This window comes from Bos indicus, chromosome 11 (genome assembly GCF_029378745.1).
Source record: "Bos indicus isolate NIAB-ARS_2022 breed Sahiwal x Tharparkar chromosome 11, NIAB-ARS_B.indTharparkar_mat_pri_1.0, whole genome shotgun sequence".
NCBI lineage: Eukaryota > Metazoa > Chordata > Mammalia > Artiodactyla > Bovidae > Bos > Bos indicus.
In genome coordinates, this window is record NC_091770.1 from 76,519,079 (window position 1) to 76,533,091 (window position 14,013).

The following is a 14,013-nucleotide window of genomic DNA, read 5'->3' on the forward strand; positions in this document are numbered from 1 at the left end:
ACCCAAACTCATGTCCATTGAGTTGGTGATGCCATCCAACCATTTCATGCTCTGTAATCCCCTTCTCTTCCTGCTCTCAATCTTTCCGAGCCACAGGGTCTTTTCAAATGAGTCAGCTCTCTGCATCAGGTGGCCAAAGTATTAGAGTTTCAGCTTCAACAATTGATTCAACTCCACTAAAAAAGGAAGACCTCAATTCATCTCTCTCACAATATAAAAATAACTAAATATGGATTATATATCTGAATGTTACATTTAGAGCTACAAAACATCTTTATGAAAACATAGGTTATCTTTGTGACCTTAAATTAGTTAGCATTATTAGATATGACACCAAAGGTATTATTCACCAAAGAAGAAATTGAAAAATTGATTTCATCAAAATAAAACATTTTTCTCTATGTAAGATAGTGTTAAGAGGGTAAAAATGCAGCATAGATTTTAAGAAAATATTTGCCAATCGCATATCTGACAAAGGACTTGTATCCAGGAAACAAAAAGCACTCTCAAAGCTCAACAGTGGGAAAACAAAAAAACCCAATAAAATTTTTTGAACAGATGCTCAACTAAGAAGATGAATGGATGACAAATCAACACAAGTAATAAAGTTTGAAGTTATTCACTTTTAGGAAAATGCAAATTAAATCCACAAGGAGATACTTCTGCATACTTATTAGTATGGACAAAATTAAAACAAATAAAAACAACTGACATTATCAAGTACTATTGATGATACAGAGCAAGAATAGCTCCCATTCGTTACTATGGTAATGTAAGCTGGTAAAACCACTTCAGAATATGGTACATGTAAACTGAGCTTGAGACCTACCAATATCACTCCTACATATTTATTCAAGAGGAATGGAAAGTTATGTTTAGATAAAACCTGTATATCAATATTTATTTACAGCTTCATTTCAAATGTTCCTGCCCAAATGTCCTTCAACCGGGGAATAGATAAACATACTATGGTATATCCATGCAATTCGATACTACAAAGCTATAAAGAGAAGTGAACAGTTTATACATGGAACAAAATAGATGAATCTCACAAATTACTCTAAGAGAAATTTCTGTTGTTCAGTCACTCAGTCACGTCCGATTCTTTGCGACCCTGCGGACTGTAGCACACCAGGCTTCCTTGTTCTTCACCATGTCCCGGAGCTTGCTCAAATTCATGTGCATTGGGTCGGTGATGCCAGCCAACTATCTCATCCTCTGTCTTCCCCTTCTCTTCCTGCCTTCTATCTTTCCCAGCATCAGGGTCGAGTCAGCTCTTTGTATCATGTGGTCAAAGTATTGGAGCTTCAGCTTCCATGTCAGTCCTTCCAATGAATATTCAGGGTTGATTTCCTTTAGGATTGACTGGTTTGATCTCCTTGGAGGCCAAGAGCCTCTCAAAAGTCTTCTCCAGCACTGCAGTTTGAAAGCATCAGTTCTTCAGTGCTCAGCTTTCTTTATGGTCCCACTCTCACATCCATACATGACTACTGGCAAAACCATAGCTTTGATTAAATGGACCTTTGGTCTGTCTAAGAGAAATTAGCCAAGACCAAAAAGGCTACATTCAGTATATGATCATGTTTTTATGATATTCTCAAAAAACCAAGATAGAGGGACAAAAAGATCAGTCTGCTAGGATTGGGAATAGGGGTTGATTGACTATAAAAGAAGTGCCTAGTGGATTTTTGGGGGTGATGGAACTCTTCTGTATCTTGTATGGATGTCTCATCATTCTGTCCATTTTCAAAAGCTCATAGATGTATACACAAGAGGTAGTAGAATCTATTGAATGTTAATTTTAAAATACATATATTTTAAAAGCCTATTTATTTTTATTTCAAACCAAGAAATATACTTCCAAAGTACTTAATGTCCAAAATGACTTAATGGTTAACAACAGTTAATTGATGACTTTTAAATTCTCATCACAAATATCCAAATTATGGATTTGCTCTGCATGGTTGGACTCCTTACAAGATTCTTTCCTATGTTTGGCCTTGCATTTTTCCTTACTTCTTTTAGAATGATGAGATTGAGTGTTTCCAATAATACCAAAAAAAGAGAGGCTTCTATTGCTATGAACGTCACCATGGGTACCCTAAATGGACTCTTTAGAATAAGAGAAAGGCCAAAAAAACCTCCTAAGAAACTTTTCCAAGAAAATATTTTCTTACTACTCTCTGACTGACAGCCTCTTGCTTCTTTTTCTGAGGAAAGTTCAGAATACATCATCTCTTATCTTTTATCCCCTCTCATATTCTCATGCACCCTGAACTAATACCTACCTTTCTGATTTTTAGCTCCCTATTTAGCTCTCTGTGAACAAAACTCCAAAGTCAACCCCATGAGAACAGATTGTTATGTCTTATCCTTGTTTTCTTACTGTCTGGAGTATTCTAGAATATACACATCATTTCCCCCTCTTTTCTTGAAGCATTTTATTTTCCAAGTTTTGGTAATACCACATCCTCCTGATTTACTTCTTCCTACCACCTGCCAGCAATTTATAATTTCATGTGCTGATTCTGCTAGGCCAGGCTTCTAAATGTTGCACTAGTCAAACTTGCACTATAACAGTCTCCTTTCTCATCAAACTATTCTGATTCTTAGAGTAACATGTCTCATTCCACAAGTGCGTCTAAAACCATAAGCTAGCGGCACCTGTGTAAGTTGTACCTCCCCAAATCTATTTGCTCCCTCCTTTACAGTAATAGAATTTTACTGGCGTTTAATTTCCCAGCCTCCCTTACAGTTAGGTGGAGGTATATAAGTAAAGTTTTCATCAGTGAAATATGAGGCGATGAAATTAGTATAATACAACTTTTATGTCCCCTTTTAAAGGTAATTGCTTCCTTTCCATTTTCCTCTATTCTTCCCTCTCTGCTGGTTTAGGAATGGCTACAACCAGTAGGGCTACTTATATAGACCCACAAAGGGGAGCCACATCTAAAGTCCTCAGAAACACAGATTCCTTCTAAGATAAATTTAATTTTTTTGAGTCTTCCTTCATAGGTGTACTTTTATTTTCAATTTTGAATCTAGAAATTTCCAGAGAACTGACTTTGATCTTTGCAGATATTTGAAAAGAGAAAAATGTGTCTGGGGAATTATGTACAACCTATACCTAAGATGTTAATATCCAGTACTGACATCTGAAGCCCATATTGAAATAGACATTGAAGCAAAATCCCCACTCCTAAAGGAATGTTCTCCTGCAGGGTAATACTGAAGATATAATTAAGATAGACTTTTCCTAAAATGATACCCTGTTTTGTCTTTTTCAGTTTTTTCCTTACTGCCTCACCTACTCACTTGCAAGTTTCTCTCATGAGTATTTCCTTCATAAAACACTTGCATAGAAATTCATTCTGAGGATCTAGTTCTGTAGAACCCGACCTATAGCACTGTCTCCTAGCCCATTTCCTACTCAATCAGATAACAAAAGGTCAAATAATTTTTTTTATATTATAAATAAGCACATACACATCAATGTAGAGACCTTACAAATAGCTAAGAAATGAAGAGAAGCTAAAGGCAAAAGAGAAAAGGAAAGATATACCCATCTGAATATAGAGTTCCAAACAATAGCAAGGAAAGAAAAGAAAGCCTTCCTCAGATGATCAATGCAAAGAAATAGAGGAAAACAACAGACTGGGAAAGACTAGAGATCTCTTCAAGAAAATTAGAGATACCAAGGGAATATTTCATGAAAAATGGACCCAGTAAAGGACAGAAATGGTATGGACCTAATAGAAGCAGAAGATACTAAGAAGAGATAGCAAGAATACACAGAAGAACTATACAAAAAGATCTTCATGACCCAGATAATTACAATGGTATGATCACTCACCTAGAGCCAGACATCCTGGAATGGGAAGTTAAGTGAGCCTTAAGAAGTATCACTACGAACAAAGCTAGTGGAGGTGATGGAACTCCAGTTGAGCTCTTTCAAATCCTAAAAGATGATGCTGTGAAAGTCCTGCACTCATTCTGCCAGCAAATTTGGAAAACTCAGCAGTGGCCACAGGACTGGAAAATGTCAGTTTTCATTCTGATCCCTAAGAAAGGCAATGCCAAAGAATGCTCAAACTACTGCACAATTGCACTCGTTTCACACGCTAGCAAAGTAATGCTCAAAATTCTCCAAGCCAGGCTTCAGCAGTACGTGAAAAGTGAGTTTCCAGATGTTCAAGCTGGATTTAGAAAAGGCAGAGAAATCAGAGGTCAAATTGCCAACATCCATTGGATCATAGAAAAAGCAAGAAGGTTCCAGGAAAACATCTACTTCTGCTTTCTTGACTATGCCAAAGCCTTTGACTGTGTGGATCATAATAAACTGTGGAAAATTCTGAAAGAGATGGGAATACCAGACCACCTGACCTGCCTCCTGAGAAATTTGTATTGCAGATCAAGAAGCAACACTTTAGAACCCGACATGAAACAATGGACTGGTTCCAGTTGGAAAAAGAGTATGTCAAGGCTGTATGTTGTCACCCTGTTTATTTAACTTATATGCAGAGTACATATTGTGAAATGCTGGGCTGGATGAAGCACAAGCTGGAATCAAGATTGCCAGGAGAAATATCAATAACCTCAGATATGCAGATGACACCACCTTTATGGCAGAAAGTGAAGAAGAATTAAAGAGCCTCTTGATGAAAATGAAAGAGGAAAGTGAAAAATCTGGTTTAAAACTCAACATTCAAAAAACCATGCAAGACAGCAGAAGAGAAACAGATATAAAGAACAGATTTTTGGACTTTGTGCGAGAAGGTGAGAGTAGGATGATTTGCGAGGATAGCATTGAAACATGTATATTATCATATGTGAAATAGATCATCAGTCCAAAGTTGGATGCATGAAACAGGGCACTCAAAGCCGATGAGCTGGAACAACCCAGAGGGATGGGATGGGCAAGGAGGTGGGAGGGGGTTTCAGAATGGGGGACATGTACACCTGTGGCTGATTCATGTCAATGTATGGCAAAAACTACCACAATATTTTAAAGTAGTAGGCATCCAATTAAAATTAGTAAATAAAAAAAAAAAAAGAAAAAGAAAACAAAGATCATGGCATTCAGTCCCATTACTTCATGGCAAATAGATGGTGAAACAGTGGAAACAGTGACAGACTTTATTTTCTGGGCTACAAAATCACTGCAGATGGTGACTGAAGCCATGAAATTAAGAGATGCTTGCTGCTTGGAAGAAAAGCTAAGACTAACCTAAACAGCATATTAAAAAGCAGAGATATTACTTTGCCAACAAAAATTTGTCTAGTCAAAGCTATGGTTTTTCCAGTAGTCATGTATGAAGGTGAGAGTTGGACTATAAAGAAAGCTGAGTGCCCCCAAACTGATGCTTTTGAACTGTGGTGTTGGAAAAGACTCTTGAGAGTACCTTGGACAGCAAGGAGATCCAACCAGTCCATCCTAAAGGAAATCAGTCCTGAATATTCATTGAAGGACTGATGTTTAAACTGAAACTCCAATCTTTTGGCCCCTGGATTTGAAGAGCAGACTCAGAAAATACCCTGATGCTTTTAAAGATTGAAGGCAGGAGAAGGAGACAGCAGAGGATAAGATGGTTGGATGGCATCACTGACTCAATGGACATGAGTTTGAGCATGCTCTGGGTGTTGGTGAAGGACAGGGAAGCCTGGTGTGCTGCAGCCCATGAGGTTGCAAATAGTTGGACACAACTGAGCAACTGAACTGATTGAGTTCAGCTCTTTAACAGCATCATATTTTAGGATTTTATGTAGCTCACCTAGAATTACATCACCTTTGCTAGCTTTATTTATAGTAATGCTTCCTAAGGCCCAGTTGACTTCACATTCTAGGATATCTGTCTCTAGGTAAGTGACCGCGCCATCATGGTTATCCCATCATTAAGATCTTTTTTGTATAATTCTGTATTCTTGCCATCTCTTCTTAATCTCCTCTACTTCTGTGATGTCTTTATCATCTCTGTCCTTTATTGAGCCCATCCTTGCATGAAATTTTTCCCTGATAGTACCAATTTTCTTGAAGAGATCTCTAGTCTTTCCCATTGTATTGTTTTCCTCTATTTCTTTACATTATTCATTTAAGAAGGCCTTCATCTCTCTCCTTGATAGACCTCTGCTTTCAGTAAGTGTATAGCTTTTCCTTGCCTTGCCTTGCACTTCTCTTTTCTAACTCAGTTATTTGTAAAGCCTCCTCAGACAACCGCTATGCCTTCTTACATTTCTTTTTCTTTGGGATAGCTTTGGTCACTGCCTCCTGTGCAGTGTTATGAACCTCCATCCATAGTTCTTCAAATACTCTTTCTACCAGATCTAATTCCTTGAATCTATTCATCACCTCCACTGTATTATCATAAGAATTTTGATTTAGGTTATACCTGAATGGCCTAGTGATTTTCCCTACTTTCTTCAATGTAAGCCTGAATTTTGCAATAAAGAACTCATGATCTGAGCCACAGTCAGCTCCAGGTCTTGTTTTTGTTGATTTTTGTTGATTTTATAGAGCTTCTCTGTCTTTAACTGCAAAGAATATAATCAGTCTGATTTCGGTATTGACCATCTGGTGATGTCTTTGTATAGAGTCATCTCTTGGGTTGTTGGAAACAAAGTATAAGGTGAAATAAAACTAGAGTTGACAAAATATTCTGATAAATTAGAAGCATTGCTCACTAGGAAAGTATATTGTTTTTCTAATACATCAGTAAAAAATTACCACAAACAGTGTCTTAAAATAACACAAGCTTGTTATCTTATAGTTCTAGAAGTCAAAAATCTGAAATGGGGCTCAATGGGCCTAAAATTAGACTATCTGTCAATAGGACCATATTCCTTCTGAATATGGCTGTAGATAACAGTCTGTTTACTTGCCTTTTCCAGTTACCAAGTCCTTCCTTTGTTCTTTGGTTCGTGGCTCTCTTCCATTTTTAAGCCAGCAATTGCATAACTCTGACCTTTGCTTCTGTTGTCACATCTCTGACTCTCCTGCTCCTCTTTCACTTCAGAACTATTTCGATGATTGGTCCCACTAAGATGATCCAGAATAATCTTCCCACCTCAAAATCTTTAGTTGATCACAGCTGCATAATCCCTTTTGCTTTGTGAAGATAGTATGTTCATAGGCTCTGAGGTTAAGCTGTGGTCTTCTTTGTAAGGTCATTATTCACCCAATCACAGAAGGCTTTATTTGAATGAGCTCTCTCTCTTCTCACTCTTAAAACATACACATTTAACATAGCTTAGAGTCAAATAAGTTTAGAACTTTTTTGTTAAACAAAATTGGACAAGTGTTTAGATTTTGTTGTGGAGTTAGCAAAACACTTAGTATACTACTATTAATACTAAGGGTTTGGTGCCCTCCTCCCCTGGTGGCTCAGAAGGTAAAGAATCTGCCTGCAGCGTGAGAGACCTGGGTTTGATCCCTGGTGGGGAAGATCTCCTGGAGAAGAAGTGGCTACCCACTCCAGATTCTTGTTAGGGAAACTCCATGGACCTCTGAGAAGCCTGGCAGGCTACAGTCCATGGGATCATAAAGAGTTGGACACTACTAAGCAACTAACACTTTATTCTTCAAAAATACCCTTCTGACCTTGAAAAAAATATTGAATACATAATTTCCTGGAAATATATTTCTATGTATTAATTTTATAGAATTATTTTTTATGAAAAATCTGTTATAAACTCCCACCCTCCCAAGGAATAACTCTCTCAATGATTTTTTTTTCTAATTCTTTCATCAAATGTTATGGAAGTGACCACTTGGATTGATTATGTAGTAACATGCTACATGTATCTAGGACACAGTACACTTTCTTGAGATGTATCCATGGTGTTATAAACTCTTTTTGCTCTGGCAAGTACTCCAAGGAACCAGTTTGCCACACTACTTTTTGAAAAGTCTCATTTATTACAAAATGGGCATGAAGAGTTGTAGCATTATGCATTGATTTCAAGATCCTGACATATACTTGCTGCGAGGGTGGCAAAAACATATTTGTTAATATGTCCATATGTCATTTAACATTCACTGAGCATTTATCATGTTGCATGCTTTGTATTAAGCATGGAGTCTGCAAAGATTTGAAAAACTTATGCCTTGTTCCTCAGCAGCATAATTTTAACATAATGGAGAGTAAAGTCAAAGAAAAGATTTAAGGCTTGTTGGGAAAGTGAGCAGGAGGAAACTCATTAAAAAAAAAAAAAAAAAGGCTTCTGTGAGTTGATCTCATTCTTATAGGAATAGGCATGAGATGTTAGCCAAGAGAGTAGTTACAAAAGGAGAAGTTGGCCAAGTGACCAGTTAGCCAACAGAAGAGGAGTGGGAAGACCATTACAGAGACAGAATAGTTTAAACAAAGTCAAGAAATTTCAAAGAGGTAAATTCTGAAAAGCTCTAAGAGATTTAAAGACTTGCAGTGGGAAGTGTGAAGTAAGCAGTGGCAGAAAATGAGACTGAAGAAATATTTAGGGCTGAATTGAGGAAAACAATCTTTTCATTGCTTAATCCTATATAGAAAACTAAAACGCCTCTTGATGAAAGTGAAAGAGGAGAGTGAAAAAGTTGGCTTAAATCTCAACATTCAGAAAACTAAGATCATGGCACCAGTCCCATCACTTCATGGCAAATAGATGGGGAAACAGTGGAAACAGTGAGAGACTTCATTTTTTGGGCTCCAAAATCACTGCAGATGGTGACTGCAGCCATGAAAATTAAAAGACTCTTACTCCTTGGAAGGAAAGTTATGACCAACCTAGACAGCATATTAAAAAGCAAAGACATTACTTTGGACTATAAAGAAAGCTGAGCACTGAAGAATTGATGCTTTTGAACTGTGGTGTTGGAGAACTCTTGAGAGTCCCTTGGACTGAAAGGAGATCCATCCAGTCCATTCTAAAGGAGATCAGTCAAGGGTGTTCATTGGAAGGACTGATGCTGAAGTCAAGAAATTTCAAAGAGGTAAATTCTGAAAAGCTCTAAGAGATTTAAAGACTTGCAGCACACCAGGCCTCCCTGTCCATCACCAACTCCCGGAGTTTACTCAAACTCATGTCCATTGAGTCGGTGATACGATCTAACCATCTCATCCTCTGTCATCCCCTTCTCCTCCTGCCCTCCATCTTTCCCAGCATCGGGGTCTTTTCAAATGAGTAAAGTTAATTAACCCAAAATAGGTAACATTTATACCCATGGTCCCAGCAAAATCATCAGTAGTATCTGTTTTCACTCTTGAATGTCCTGGTTTGACTTGTCAATGATATGATTGTATTCAGACCATTGCACTATTTACTGAAGAAATATAAAAGCATTGCATAATTAAGGATGTGTCTCATTGTGTTCTTTTTTAGAATTACTCCCATCTGAGACTAAAATTCTGTAAACTAAATTGGATTGAATCTTAAAGAAAATGAATTATATGAACAAAATTTAGTGAACCTATATTTTTAATGGGAATGTGGACAAATTGGGCAAAATGTTGGCTGAGGAGGAAATAATGAAGGGTGACCGCAGTTGTCTTATGTAGTTTACCACAGTTATTTTAGGTGTAACTCTGAATTTAGGCTATATGGGAAATAATTCCAGTTCTACTGTTCACTAGATGTTGGAAAATGTACTGTACTTCTCTACCTACAGTTTCTCCTTTTTTTTAAATAGTTACAATAATGCTCATGATATTATTGTAAGAATTAAAGCAATATGCATACATAAAACATTTGTTACATACTTGGCATTGCAGTATATAAGATTATTATTATTATTGCTAAGTGGTTTGCTTATAATGAATTTTAGACTCTTTGTTGTATCATACCCATATGGTCCCGATTCCCACGAGGAGTTACTTCTTTCCTGAAGTCTCAACTTTTCCTGCCAAAACTGATTTTAGAATCTTCATCAATATCATAAACTTGATGAACTTTATTATATCTTCCAGTGTCTTTTTCCCCATCAGTTTGTAGGCTCCCCAAAGATAGGGAAAATCTACTTCTTACTCAAAATTATATCTTTAGGGCATTAAAGAACTGTACCTAGAACACAGCACATGCTAAACAGATGTTTTTAAATTAATGAATGAATAAATGAATTAATCCTATTATTTTTTGTGATGGCAGGAGGTTTCTGGCAGGTTATCTGTTTATGACCTGTGTGTTTCTCTAGCATGCTATATATACAACCAGAACAATATCTAATATCACTTTTAGTGAATTGACTCAGGTCATTAGTCTCAATAAGGGGTGATTTTGCCATCCAGAGGATATTTGCCAATGTCTGGAGACATTTTTTGTTGTCACGACTGGGGGAGTCTTACTGTCATCTCATGGGTACAACTCAGAGAAGATGTTTAACATACCACAATGTGAAAGACAACTTCCAACAACAAATAACTTTCTGTCCCCAAATGTTAGTATGCTGAGCTTGAGAAATCCTGGTAAATCCATGGATATAGCACATAATTTGTGTGATCTTACCACATCTCTGTAACACACCTTCTATTTCGGGCTTATTTCAGTGCCCTGCCTTAAGCCCGTATGATATTTGTGTGTGTGTGTGTGTGTGTGTGTATTCCCGATAGCTTAGACACTTGGTTAGCCTGAAGTCATTTATGCTGGGCAGCCTGGCAGTAGGAGGTCAGTGGTCTTGGAGGATAACCTTAAACCATGTGGGAAAGGACTGCGTGGATAAGTGGCTAAGCATCCAAGTATTTTAAGAGATTGTTCTTTTATCTGCATTCTACAGGGTTGTTCAGACCTTTCCCTATGGAACTTAAGATACCTACGGGACCAAGAAACAGATGTCTTAAGTGCTAACTACCTTGGATTTCTCCCCTTTCTTCTCTTGTTTTCTTGCTCTGACATTCCTACTCGCAAATAAACTACTCAAGTACCTGTCTCAAGCCCTGTTTTGGGATGAACGCAAACTCAGGCAATGGACCTCCTTTTTAAAAAAGAAATGTAACAACTCCCAGGAGTGATGAAACAAGGGTACCGGAGTTGAGCTATTTCAAATCCACTGTTGGACATATGGGAAGTGGAACAGTGAAATTAAATAGTCAAAATTAAACAAATCCCTTTGACTCACTTTTCGTAATCTCAGTCACTTATATCACTAAGACATGAGAAACAAAGTTCCATGTGCCCTGAGTACCGAGGCAGAGCTGGAAATTCCTCTTATAGAAGTAATATCTACTGTTCTTGCTTATTCCTTATCTTTCTTCAATCTGAGTAGCATATGAGATATGGGGTTCAGAAAAAGAACTAGATATTGTAATCATTGGGAAAGAGAAGGTGAGAAAATCAGTATTCATTTTCTACATTTTCCGTGTTCAGGTGGTGTTGATGCTCTTTAAATCACTGCACATATTTATAGTCTGTCATTCAATTGAAAGCATTAATGAAACCCTATTGAAGGCATTATATTATGACAAATGATGCAGAGAAATGAGGAAGACATATAAATCTTCCAGGTCGAGACAGTATCCACACTTGAAGTCCCATAGTATAAACTGATATATAATTTTTCTGAGGGTAGATAAGAGTTGTCTTAGCAGGTAGAGTTAGCTGAGGACCTCGAAATATCCTGATCCTGACATTCAAAAGCTTTCAGGGTTCAACACAATCAGTCATATGAGTGCCTACATGCAATATTATTCTGCCTAGATTTCTTCATGCATTATATATAGGTTAAAAGAGGTTGCCATAAATAGTAGGTTCACAGAAAGGACAGATTGAACGTTTGAACTCTTCACAAAAGAAAAAAAAAAGTGAGAGAGAGAGAAAGACCATTTTTCACTTCCTTCCTGGACTCCCCGTCACCCCTCTAATGCAGGCAACTGCAGAAGCAACATTAGTTCAACATTAAAATTCAATAAGCCTTTTTCTTGATTCCAGTCTGACAGGTTTCCTGCATGGCAGAGAAGCCACAAGGCTGAATGAATGGGTTTCTAAACAAATTGGGTCAGATGCTGCTTTTGCTTGACTTACTTAAGATTGATTGATAATTAAGTGGTTTAAACTGGTTCTTTCCTAGAGGAGGAGCAAACTTGGAGCACGGCTTTTCAGGTTTTCTGAGACCTTCAGAGAGTTGGAAAAAATAATAAAGAGAAATAGATATGTTTGAAGTGTTGATGTCAAAAGAAGGATAAGATGTGGTTTCCTCTTTTTTTAAAGTCTTTAAAAAAATCTTTTGGCCATACCTCATGGCAATGGCACCCCACTCCAGTACTCTTGCCTGGAAAATCCCATGGATGGAGGAGCCTGGTAGGCTCCAGTCCATGTGGTCGCTAAGAGTCAGGCACACTGAGTGACTTCACTTTCACTTTCATGGCACAGCATGTGAGATCTCAGTTCCTCAGCCAGGGATCCAAGCTGGGCCCCTGCATTGGAAACACGGAGTCTTAACCCCTGGACCACAAGGGAAGTCCTTGATTTGCTATTTTGAGCATTCCTCAAGCATGGGGAAGATATATTTAATGATGGAAAATCATTCCATGTTCAGAATTACAGGGGGTAACAAGTGCTCTCTTTTCTAGAGAAAAACAAACAAAAAATCCCATGCATACACCTTTTTCTTCAAGTCAAAGTCAGTGATTCATGGACTGACCAGCATACCTGGAGCTGCATCACCTCTCTCTAGTGGCCTAGATAGTGTTTGGTAAGTGAGTGCAGAGACAGAAGTGCAGGGAAATGGAATCCAGGAAGAAGCACAGTGACAGCCCAGGGTGGCAGGTCAGCTCCGGGTGAGGCTAAACAGACTGTGGAGGAGAAATCCCAGACCACTTACTCAGGGCCCAGTAGAGTATAACTAAGCATTACTAAAAATCACAGTTAAAGCAAAGTCACCTCTGGTGCTCCTGAGGAACTGTGTGCGTATCTTAGATTGACTATAATAGAAAGTAAACATTTTTATGAAATATGTGTTTATTTTCTTATTGCAACCCTAAAATATGCACTCTAATGTTTCTTTTGTATCTTCCAAGGTGACAGGTCTTTTTAATTTTTATTTCTTTGGAATCTGATGCAAGTTTGTACAGAACTTGATGCAGGCTTGACTACTTCAAAAATGGATAGAGCCATACAAAAGACAGAGGGGAAACTTTGTTGTTATTGTTGAGGGGGGTCAAGGGCATAGAGGAGTTTATCTCTTTTCATGCGCTGAATTTCCTGGAAACATCAAAAGTCTTTCTAATGCATATAGTAATTTAATGAAAGTATCTGGGGTACGAATAGTTGTAAAATGCTGAAGGAAATAACACAATCAGTCAGAAATACTATTTTTAAAGTACTCATACATCCAAGGGCTTCCCTGGTGGCTCAGACAGTAAAAGAATCTGCCTGCAATGCAGGAGACCTGGATTCAATCCCTGGGTCGGGAAGATCCCCTGGAGAAAGGAATGGTTACCCACTCTAGTATTCTTGCCTGGAGAACTCCACGGACAGAAGAGCCTGGCAGCCTATAGTCCATGAGGTCTCAAAGGGTCAGACATGACTGAGTGGCACTTTACTTCACTTCATACATCTTATAGATAATAAGATGATAATGACTCTGTTAGGTAAAGGATACAGGGTATAAAGGTACAAATTGTTATACAAAAATCCAAAAGTTGGATTGTTTATGTATAGGCTTTTAAGGGAGAAAGATATCAGGGAAAGCCTGGAAAATAGAACTAGAATTGGAGGATCAGTGAGACTTGAATTTCTGTTAAGTTAGATACACTCCGTGAAGATTTTTTTTTTTAAAGCATATATGTGGAAAAGGATAGGGACAAGTGTACAGAATACAGATGGCTTGGCTGCAACATAGAGTCTGTGAAGGAAAAGAAAAGAGTTAGATAGGAGAAGTTATCTAAGGTCAGATAGGCAGGGGTCTTAAGTGGAAGTTGGAGGGTCTGGAGCTTTGTTCAGTAATCGGTGGGGACCTACTGAAGATATGTGAGCAGAATTATGCCCAAGGAAGATGTATTCAGTAATGATATTCAGGATGGATTCAACTATGGGGCTGGCAGTTAGGGAGTC